The sequence below is a fragment of the Pan troglodytes genome, chromosome 4, assembly GCF_028858775.2.
Source record: "Pan troglodytes isolate AG18354 chromosome 4, NHGRI_mPanTro3-v2.0_pri, whole genome shotgun sequence".
In the NCBI taxonomy this organism is placed as follows: Eukaryota; Metazoa; Chordata; class Mammalia; order Primates; family Hominidae; genus Pan; species Pan troglodytes.
In genome coordinates, this window is record NC_072402.2 from 164,272,650 (window position 1) to 164,284,731 (window position 12,082).

Below are 12,082 nucleotides of genomic sequence, written 5' to 3' on the forward strand. Positions count from 1 at the left end.
AAAATTTTATTATTAAAAAACAATCTTATGTTTTTCTTTTATTTGGAGATACATATGTATCTGTGTGTGTTTATAATATATATGCAAAAAATACATATTTGTAAAGTATCTTTATCATAGCTCTAGCAAACACAAAACCCAAAACTGGAATTAAAATAATCTTGTAACTAGGCACTTAAAATGCTGTATTATAGTTGTATAATATTGTATTATGGAAACACAATTTTCAGTAACAACTGTGTCCAATTGGATTTTTTCATTAGAAAATATACTGCATTTCATTGATTATAAAGTCTATGTATTTTATCATTTCTAAAATTTTTAGAAGTGTACCTTATGATTGATGGGTGGCATGTGATAGTTAAATTGGCAGTATTTATTCTTCGTTAGTAATATGCACATCTTTCATTTAATAGAATATAGCACTAATCATGCCAATAATATATTTAATGAGAATAAACCAGTTTGTACAATTATATAAATATTCATAAAATCTTTTAAATTTATATATTTTTAAAAGTACACTCTGTACCTCTCATTCTGAAAGGTTTTATAATGTTTAAAATATATTGAACATTAGTAAATGCATATAATGCATAAATAAATATTTATAGGAAGAATATGTATCACAAAAAGTTTTATGGATAGGACCATAGCTCCAGCCACTATACCCCATTGTTTAATACTATTTCCCTTGCACAAATCTAGTTAATCAAGAGAAAGCAAGGAAAGGAAAATACCTGGAGATAGGAATCTATGTCCTTTGTGTGGGCTGGGCCTAATTTTGTGGAAGACATCTTTTAAGATAACAGCAATGGTCCCTTCTTAAGACGGTTGTAGCCACATGGGTTTTTATTTTATTATTATTCAAATTATATGTATATATTTTATATACTTTTTATGTGCAATATATTAAAATACTTACCAATATGTACATATTTAACAATATATTCTCAAAAACTCTTTCTTAAATATGGCATAACATTTAAGGCACAATTATTTTGATATTATTTCTCTGTTTTGCTTATTGTTAATGGTGCCAAGCACAGTTCTATGGTGCTAGAGATAAAAGAGTGGAAAACCCCGAACTCTCTTGTCTAAGAGCTTACATTCTATTGCAAGAGGCAAACAATGAAGAAGTAAACACGTTATTTCTATAATTGATAAAGGCTATGAAGAAAATAGAATCAGGGTAATGCGATAGAGTTGGCTGGGGTTTGGGTTTCCATATAGTTAGGGTGATTGTAGAAGGCCTAAGGCTACAGTGATTTCTAAAGTGACACTGATTGGTTCTCCAAAATATATCCCAAATCTGTCCTCTCCTGTTCCTCTCCCAAGTAAGATAATGTTGTGTCTGAGAGCGCAAAGGCAGCCTGTTGACTGACATCCCTGCTACCAAAATACCTACACCAACAGTCCCTCTTTCTCCACCCAGATCCTTTGAGTCAGGAGACTTCGGGTTTCATGGGACTTCCTCCCTTATTTTCTTCATATCCATCTGCCTTCTCAGCTGTGGTTGGTGAAGTTTAGGTGCAACATGTGCTACTAACCCAAGTGCATTCTGATTACATAGAACAACAAAAAATTACATCTTCTACTTAAGGAGCTGGGAGCTTCAATTCTGAGATCCACTGCCTTCAAAGGCAAATCTCCATGACCCTTTAAAAGGCTGCTGGGTTATTGAATTTAGACTTCGGCTTTTGAATGTTCTGATACAATAATTACCTATGTTCTAAGAATGGGAATGGGGTAATCTTATATTTGCTCTGACATTTTGGCTTTAGATATGTTCGTTCTTTTCTGAAGTGATTGCTAATGAAAAATATAGATATCTAATTTTTAATCAACAAGCTTCCCTTGACATCCTGCTTCCTGATGTGAGGCACTGCAGTAAATGGTGATGGGTTTCCTCCAACCTATTACTGGAAGGAGACGGCAAGTTGAAATTGCTCAGCAATAATAATTCCTATTTCAAACCATGTCCTTTTTATTCTTTCATAAATTTCTCAGTGTTCCAGGCCTCTATGTATAGAAAACAGACTTTGTGTCTATAAGGTTTTCTTTTGAGTAGACAAATTATCATATTTTGTTTAACAAAGCTAAATGGAAGGCAAAAAAAAAAAATGAAGGAAAAGCATTTGTAAGCAGTATCTAGCTGTGCACTTACAGCTGAAATCTGAAGCTCCTCTAATACAAAAGTATTACCTGCAGGCTAAGATATCTATGTTGTACAACTGCGAACAGCAGTTGGGGTCTTTGTTTCTATTTGTCGACTCACAAATAGAAACTGTCCTGTTGGTTCCAACAAAGACAGTTGTCTAGCTCAGGTATCTTAACTCCTAGGTCTGTTTCCCAGCTCTGTCCCTGAAACCCAGACTGGCCACGGGCAGGAGTGGGCAGTTTGGCTTTATGAGTGTGATAGCTCCTCCTGCCACACTAAGCTTCTTAGCATTTCATTTGTATTATTATGAAAATCCATGGCCTCCAATTTCCTCTCCCCTGGCCCTTTGTACCTAACACCCTGATGATGTACCCTTTTTTTGGCGATGGAGTCTTGCTCTGTCGCTCATGCTGGAGTGCAGTGGTGCGATCTGGGCTCACTGCAACCTCCACCTCCGAGGTTCAAGCAATTCTCCTGCCTCAGCCTCCTGAGTAGCTAGGACTACAAGTGCACGCCACTACCCCAGGCTAGTTTTTTGTATTTTAGTAGAGACGGGGTTTCACCGTGTTGGTCAGGCTGGTCCCAAACTCCTGAGCTCAGGCAATCCACCCACCTCGGCCTTCCAAAGTGCTGGGATTACAGGCGTGAGCCACTGTGCCCAGCAATGTGCCCTTTTCCTAAGTATTAATGGATTCACTCGGACTTTCAAAGCCCAAAATCTAGTCATGCCTTTTGAGGAAGATTGGTGACGATGCTTATGGACTTCTCTTTTACTGCTTCTTTCCACATTGATGGAATAGTGAAAAAGATAACTAATAAATTAATCCAAAGAAAATATTTAAAATTTTTTATTTATATTAAAATAACATTCAGTAAATAAATTTATAATTTACCATAATAATGGCCACTCTTCCTTGAGCTTCCTCAAATTTCTGCCTTGCAAGTTGCTTTATACATTCAATTTAATGCACTGTTATGATTATGCTATGTATGAATGTATGTGTGTGTGTGTGTAAGTATTATTCTGATGACATAGTACATTATGATTTAAAGCATTATATTACGTTGATGAAAATATACAGACAGTAATGTATACATAAAATAATTTAATGCATCTTGTTATCATCCGCATTTTCTTTTTGGTAAAATAGGAAAAACTGCTATCTCCCAGAGCTGTAATCATAATACTGAGATATTACTTGTTCAAAGTGCCTGGCATATAGGTACAGTTCTACCTCAATAGAGCTATTATTGCTATGATTTTGCTCTTGTGGTTCTATCATTCTTAATTCATAGTTGAGGAAACTAAGTTTCATGGAAATTAACTTGCTTCAAAAGTTCACGTATAGGACAGGGCTCAGATTTGATTTCAGAACTGAAATCCTAGTTTACATGTCCTTTTTCTTTCCACTTTATATCTTGGCATTTTGATTGTTTTGTTTCACTGAGGCATGTGCCTTGCTGATTGCATTCCTTGCCTTAAAAATGCTGTGTTTTTATTTATTTTTCTTTCACTTGTTTCTTTCCTTATTTCCTTGTTTCACTTGTTTCTTTCCTAGCACAATATTTGATATTTCCCAATGACTGCACCACTCACCAGGGCACCTCCTGGGTGTGTGAAGCGGGGATAAGGTTAGGAAATAACCTAGGAAGCTTCTCCTTTACCTCACCTTACCTGATTTCTTACCTCCTATCCCTATCTGAGGATTTTGCATTTATTTTCTCTTATATTTACCAAAATGCATGTTCATATTTAAGTTGCAACTGTAGAAAACATACAGTCTTATAATTCTATCAAACATGGGGAAAAAATGTTTGAATTTTTGTTGTTTTCATGGTTATCAATAAAACTGCAATGAGATATGATTGCCACAAATGCCAGAGGACTCAGGGCTAGGACTAGAATGAAGTAAATGAGGTGCCTATGGGGCAAAAGTTAAGGAGGCCCTTTCTCTCAGCTTCATGAACATGGAGGGTCCACACCTCTGAGTGAGTGTCTCCTTAAATTTGGAACCATTGGAGCTTCACTTGCCTCTGGCCCAGGCACTGAAAGAATTCTCCAGGTTTTTTTTTTTTTTTTTACTAGAATCAAAGGTTTGTTCCATTACTCCTGGATTCAGAAGAAGGACACTTCATTATTTTGGCTTTTCATAATTATGGGATTAACTGGTGGCCTTCCTGGAATTTGCTATGGTATGAGAACAGGTTTAAAATAAGGCAACGCTCTAGTAAAGGCCAGGTGTTCAAAGTATCATAAACAGGTCTCTAAAGATTGGAAAATGAATATTTAACTAGATGACTACGTTTGATTTCCTTCATTCATTTTTTATTATTTCAGTGAAAACCTTCATGATGGAAATCACATGGACAGGATTTTAATATCTTCTGGTAAATGAAACCTGCTATTCTAATGGGTTTAGTATTTCTTTACAGCGCCATTTGGTAAACTCTGATGACCAGTAATTTTCTCCATAGTTACAACTTAGGGAATTCTGTGCAGATTGTACATCATGGATACCAAATTTGTCTTACAGGGTTGATAATTATGATGAAACTAGTTATATTAATTAGGTCCTGTTTACAAAGAGTCTGATGATTTTTTTTAAGAAGGAGAAAAAATAGGCTCATCTGCAGAAGCTTTAAGTGCTTAATTATTGTTATTTTCTTTTCAGAAGCAAAGGGAACTATCATGCCCATCAAAACAAAGTTCTGCAGAGGGTTTTAGCTTCCTGTTTGAAAAGCTAGGCCCAAGAAGCAAAGCTCTTTAGAGCTAATATTCATTAAAAATTAGCAGTTAGTACAGTTACCTTGGAAATAGAGGTCAAAATATCTGCTTTTCCATTTCCACTGTGTTTCTCTTGTGATTGTAGTTCCGGAAACTCTAATGCAGGTAGAGTGAGAAATATTTTAGAGCTCCAACATCAGATTTTGCTAAATAGGTATTTTCCAATTATCACAATTGACAGTTTTCATCTGATTGCCTGTCAGAACTCAGACGAAAGTCCCAAAGCAATTCAGGAACGTGATAAAATCATCAGGTGTCTCTACACTTGTGTATAGTCCTAAATATTTGTCTTGTCACCTTGTTTCTCAAGTTGATGCTTAGAGAAGGCCTAAATGTAATTTTCTTGTGGTTATTGTGTTTAACTTGTGCTACCAGCATTAAAAGAAATTCACAAGTGTGTTATGGTGGCATGTTGTAAATTCTCTTAAGATTCTCATGTAAGATTGAACCCAACAGAAAGACTTACTCATGAGATAGTTGACTCAGAGTAAGGTCTCCTGTTTTGCAGCTTTCACAATGTTTGCCCTTTGCATTTCTTTTCAGTGAATTGAATTAAGTCCAAACCTAAGACAAATAATGACTTCTGATTATCTCTCTAAATGATGAAATGAAATGAATACAGCCACTCAACAGAGAGGCAGACAAATAGCTTGTGTGACCTTTGGGAAGAAGGCAAAACTATTAAAAGCAGAAGTTGTTTTTTTAAAAAACTGTTTTCTCTTCACTTCCCTATCATGTTTCTTAATGGTTATAGTGACAGGCGTTGCATTTCAGAATTTGCTCGAATCCTCATGGAAGCAGCAACTGAAACAGAAGAAAAACTGGCTCTATCGGGTTAATCTAGGATTTCCAAACTGGGTTTAGATCAAAAAAGAAATCCAAGGTTTTCCAGTGAATGGGGATCTTGGTTTTATTCATATAAAGCCCTTCTATCACCCACTCCAGCATGTTGCTTCTGAAATGCAGAAACCTGTCACTTCTGAGATAAACCCACTAATCCACCTATGTCCTTGGCATTCTCTGTGTTCGGTGGGTAGATCTTTGTGGTGTGGATATTTCCTATCACTTATTCTCAGTGCTACCTTTGTGTCATAAGCTGATAGCTTTAGCTGGTGCTTTTCCTCTCTTCTAGATTCAACAAAGACATCCAGACGGCTCTGCATGGTGTTTAGAGAGCAGCCCCCTGTTGAAGCTCTTCTGTAGGTAATCCCCAAGAATGACAGCACGTGTGTCATAAAACTAAAGAGTCAGTACTGTGTTCACCCAATCAAAGTATTTGAATTCTTGTTTCTAAGTGAATATGCAAATCGGCAGTAGCTTCATTTGTTATTTTACTTGTTCTTAGAATTGTAACCTTTCTTGCTACTCACATACATGGAAAAAAAATGCATGTATTTATCAAAATACAAACAGCTGCTTCTCTCTCCTCCCAGGCTAAGTTAGTTACCCGGGTCCCTCATTAGACTCTCAACTTACCACTTACCATAATTCTCCTTACTCATCAGTTTCATCTCTAGTCCAGGAGCTTGCTGATAAGACAGTGTCTTGTTCTCGTATTCATTTTTTTAACCCCCCATTGTCTGATATACAGCTGCTTAAGGAAAGTTACTTAAATGACTGAATAAACAAATGATAACAGAAAACATTTTAAAAAATTATGTCAATATCCATGAACAGACATAGATATAAAATCTACCATCTATGACTCTGTCAAGTTTCAATATTGTGTGTTCACAATTTTTACTAGTGTGATCTTTTTCTTTGATTTTCAATCTAAGCCATCATCATGACTTGGCTACGCTGTCAGATGAGCCCATGTCGAGGTCCCCTTTTGCTTCGTTGCATCTATTGCCCTGGATCAGGAAGGGCCATCGTGGAGGGAGCCCTGATGTGTTCTAATGAGGCTCTGTTTCAGAGCTGGTAGCTTTCACCCTGAGAGTTCTTCCTGTCACCCAGCGTGTTTCAGCCTAAGTGTTAGCCAGTTGGTGAATGAGATTTTGGAAAACTTCCAAGCCATAGTTAATTATGTGCTTTCCTGAAACTTGACTGTCCTTGCCATCTTCATGGATGCCTTCTCTCTACTTAGTAAGCAGTTTATTTTGCTTTTTTTTTGGACATCTAACCTTATTTACAGTTTTCTTTTATAAAATAGAAACGTGCCATGGTACCGAGGCAAATTACACATTGCATTAGATTTGTTCAAGCTCCAAAAAGGCAGCAAGATAACATATGTAACAGCACTCTGAAACTCTAAAAACTCCTACAACTAATGTATTATTTTTTATTAGTATTTTCTTTTTAATAAATGTTTGAGAATGTCTAGCTTTTAAACCTGTAACATTAGACATTTCTGTGTTTTTTGGTGAGGATTTAATGAGATTTTCTATTTTGTTAACACAAAATAGGTTGCTTGTATGTATGTATGCTTTCTACAGATTTATAGCTGTGTGTGTGTGTGTGTGTGTGTGTGTGTGTGTGTTTTCTTGGTGTTTCAGTTCTTTCCTTTCATTCTGGTTTTGCTTGTTCGTGCCTACAGAGGATAAACTTTATGATAAAGCTGATACTTCAACTTAAAAAATGACAAGTCTGTGGGATTTTAGGGGGGCAAGGTGGATGGGCAGGAAAAAGAACAAGCCGAGGAAAAATTAAATAGCTCCCAAAGAGCATTTTACTCTCTGAAATATAATCCCAAAGGAAACTGCTATAATGTAAAAGAGTTAGGATAAGAACTCTTGATGTTAGATACATATAAGCTATGGTCAGAGGAGGTAAGAAATTGATGAGTTGCAGATAATATCAGCTGCTGTGTTGGAAAAAATTTCAGGAGTGAATTCTGAAATGGAGTCCTCTGTTGGACATATACTTTAGCAGCCTCAATATTATTGATCTATTGAAGACAAAGAGGAAAACGTTCTGATCGGTATGCTAAGAAGAGTGTGTTTCCTGGGGAAGGCAGTCTCATGCTCCTGACTTTTCATTGTAATTGTGAAGCCCACCTAGGAAGACAGGTTTGAATTATTAAATAAACTGAGTTTTCTAGCCTTGAAGCAAAATTTTCAATATTCTGCAAATTTTACAACATCTTGTTTGTTAATACACATTTTCCCCTCCTGTTTAGAGACAGAAAGAAAAATAATTCATGTAGGAGTGAGAAAAGTCATCCATGATACTAACATTCAGTTGAATATATTAAGGTATAATGTGGGTTTTAGGCAAGTCTTAAGAATTGGTTGCAGAATTTGAATGGTTGGCCTGCTATTTTATATTATGTCAATCCCAAAATAATCCACAGAGAAAATTAATGTTGTTGTTAATATTTTAAATCTTTTTGGCTAGATATGCCGGTATAATGATAATTAAGTTTTCAACTCATACATGGAGACTTTTCACTTAAAACATCCTGTTTTCTTGTTATGACATGAATTTAATCTATTTTAAATCCAGGAATAAAGTACAAAATATAGCATAGAGGAATAAGTGTTTTACTTTCTTGGAAGATACTCCAGCTATTAATAGTAGCTAAAGGTGAGGGTTGTGGAATAACACAGGCCTGAGATAAATCCTGACTTTTCTAACCAAATAATCTTGGCAAGCTATTTAACATCTTCAAATTATGGTCTCCCAACCTTTAAAATTGGAATAAAAATTGAATCCATCTGATGAGTTCGTTATAAAAATTGAACCAGAAAACATGTGGCAGTGTCTGAAATACTCTAAATATGTTGGATATTTACATTGTTCCAGGAGCTCTATGTAGGACAGAGTAAAAAAGATAAAAATTTGTTTGACTCAAATACTATGAAGCCTTGCTCAGTCAGTAAGATAGGTCTAAAATAGAAACTTCTTTCTTTTTATGATGATAAGTCTGTAAACATATTTTGATCCCACTTTTCTTTGGGTTGGAAGTCAGGCCTGGCATCACATAAGTTCCAGGAGAGATAGAGGTGTGAGGAGGTCTCCTTTCTGCTTTCACTGGAGTGCTCATTAGTGCCTGCTAATGAGAAAAGCTTAGGTCAGAAGCCAAAGAGAATATACCCTCAGTGTGGGAAATGGGAGGGGTCAAAAGGCCAAGGTGGGAAACCAGGGACCCAGGTCAAATCATGATGGTGGAAAACCCAGTGTCAAGAATTAGGTGGCCACAAGCAGAAGGTGCACCTTCACAGAGAAGAGAAATGAGCACAAATTGTCACAGCTGGAATGAATTAAAACAGTGTGTTCCTTGACACCAATCAGAATATCATTAGAAGGGTTTCCTCTGGAGTTCAGGCAAAAAATTAATCTGAGGCATAAAAATGTTTTGATGCTAGATAATAGAAAAATATTGTTTTCAAAGCAGTATGCCTATATTACATGAAAATATTTGCCAAATGGAATGCAAACTAGAGGTAGGATCATGTTACAAATTGTAGTTGAAATTAAAAGATCCTGGTTTAAGACAGATAGGTATTCTTTGGTGTACTCATGAATGCTTATAGGCCTTGCACAAACAAATCCCTCAGTTCATGTCTGGGTTTAATTCAGTCACTCATTCTTCACCCGTTTGTTCATTCATTATTTTATTCTGTTAGATAACATGGTCATGCTATGATCTTTTCCTGTGAACTGTTTTTATTTTCACCTTCATAGGTTGACATATTTGTTCTGCTTTGTTTCTGTTTTTCCTTGTAGCCAAGACAGAGAAATAAGTTCCCTATTCACAAACCATTTGATCACTGGTGTTGGGTATATCTTTGTGCTATCATGCTTGCCCTCTGAAATCCAGTTCTTCTCCACCCAACAATCAGAAAGATAACTGTAAAACACGCACCCTGAGGTGCTGCCTGCTCTGCAGCCTAACACCTGCCATTTACTTTCCCATGGTCTCAGAAGAAAATCTAGACTATCTTCCTTGCCCTAGACATACCTGCATGATTCTACTCATGCCTGGTTCTTGATCCCCATAGCCTACCCCTCTCCTGCTTGCTAACCAGTCTCCGCACAGCATGAATGAGTCTCTGTCTCTGTCTCTTCCTGGAATATTCCAGCTCTTCCTCAACCTGACATGTCTGTGTCTGTCTGCTCTTCACCTGTGCTTCCCAAAGTGGACTTGTTTTCATCCTTCATTCATATCTCAGCTCAGACATCTCATAATTAGGGAAGACTTTTTTGAGTAGTGTATGTTATTCTGTCATCACCCCATTTATTGCCTTTATAATAGCATCTATCACAACGTATTTTTTTGTTTATTGATTTAATTACTTTATTATGGTCTCTTTTGATACCATTAGCAAGTAAACTCCATGAGATTAAAGATTTTTTTCTGTTTGCATTGTGACTCTATCCCTACGAATCAGAAAAGAAAATGGTTGGGAGTTGGTAGGTGATCAATAATATTTTTTAACAAATGAGTGAATAAACCAGCAGTCTCGTTGCCTCATTACTGTCCTTGCTCATGATCTTCCTTCATGCTTTGTGTTATTCCGTGTTTATTGAGGACCTGTCACATGAAAGGAAGTTGGATGCTGGGGACATACAGATTAATACTCACTTGGATTCCTACCCTTTATGATGGGATTAACACATGGGTAGCTGCATGCCTTCGTCAATCTCTGGAATGCTAAGTAAACAAAGATTCTGGGGCTGTGTCTCAACTCATGAAAGGATGCCAGCAGCATAAAGAGGGAAGAGAAAATACTCATGTCAGATGTACCACACCTGCTTAACAATGAAACACATTTGCAACATTTTTCTTGTAGAAAAAAGTGGCTTTTTGTTAGTTCCTCTTATGTGCCATGCCACCTTTAGCCATAGAACTTTCTTACACATGTGAAACTGACTCGGTTCCCTCATCCCCTCATGCCATTTTCCCCTCGCACTCCTCCAGAGGGTCCCTTCACCTAGTGGTCATCATTCTTGTCCCAAAGAGCTCTTCTTCAGGGATTCATTCTCTGACCAACTCCCCACCCTCCTAAGACTAGCTAATTCTGTCCTACACTTTTCACGGCCCTCTGGACTTCCTCTTTAAAGGACTTAGTGATTGCGCATGTATCTGTGTTGTAAATTGATGAATGTCTGTCGCTCTAGGTGGACTGTAAACTCCATAAGGGCAAGTCTGTTTTTATTTTGCTCACTATGTTTAATACCAACGACATGGGATCACACCATGTGTTTCCCTTGAAGACTCCTTATTAACAGAATATTATACTCATCCTGAAGCACCAAATCTAATACATTTTTTAACATTGCCCTTAATGATTTTGATACATTCTTTCTGCTGTGGTTTTGTGCTTATAGCTAGATATTTTAATTTCATCAAGTAAACAATTTTTTAAATCTGTAATAATAAATGGTTATGAAACAATGAGAAAAACACAGTGATAAATATATATTTGTACCACACAGCAACAGGTGTAATTGGTTTCGGCCCAGAAAGTTCCTACCTGTTGCTAAAAAGTGTTGGAAGTATCATTCAACTACTTTTGCTTATATTATTCACTATTAGTTCAATTTCTTTCACATCTTATATCATGGATATTAGCAATTAAAATTTTCCTTTCCAGAGAGAAAACACTGTATAAACAGATTTTTTCCCCCTCATGCCAACTTATGTCTTCTCTCCCTCAAAATGTTTTAAGCATAAAAATTGCTTTTGTATCAATTGAGTGATTTGGTTCACTTATCAGCTGATTTTTCCCAGCTTTTTTTTTCCTAAAGTATAATCCGAAATCCCCTTCCCATTTTTTTTAATGTGAATACGTGAATATGAACAAGCTACTTACACTTTCAGAGCGAGCTACTTACGTTTATAACCTTGAGGTTGCCTTTGATCCTAAATCAGCTTTTAATTACCATTGTAGTTATATTGGGTGAAAAAAATGATTCTGTTATTTCCAGAACACAGCAAGGATGTGACCAATACTATCTCATGAGTACAGTTATTTTAAGGCTTTTATTACTAATTATAGTTGGTTTATTACAATTCATTGTTCACTGGCCTTTCTAGCTATTTACTTAAGGTTCTACTCAGCATTACAGCTGCAGAAGCAGCTGCTATTCCTCTGAGATTGTACAATTTCATGAAAGTAACAGGGCTCCTATTTGGAAGAGGGTGTAATTGGACTCAAGGGAGATGCTTCATTTGGTGTCCCCTGGAATGG

At 36.5% G+C, this 12,082-nt stretch overlaps 1 protein-coding gene across 10 annotated transcripts in view; it reads left to right on the forward strand.

Moving 5' to 3' along the window:
* TENM2 (teneurin transmembrane protein 2) overlaps positions 1-12,082 on the forward strand; it is a 3,953,434-nt gene that overhangs the window by 2,289,660 nt on the left and 1,651,692 nt on the right. For all 10 annotated transcript variants that reach the window (XM_054685270.2, XM_054685273.2, XM_054685274.2 and 7 more), the window contains one exon: positions 6,079-6,145. The gene's annotated coding sequence lies outside the window, so the exon portion shown is untranslated. The remainder of the gene's footprint in view (positions 1-6,078; positions 6,146-12,082) is intronic.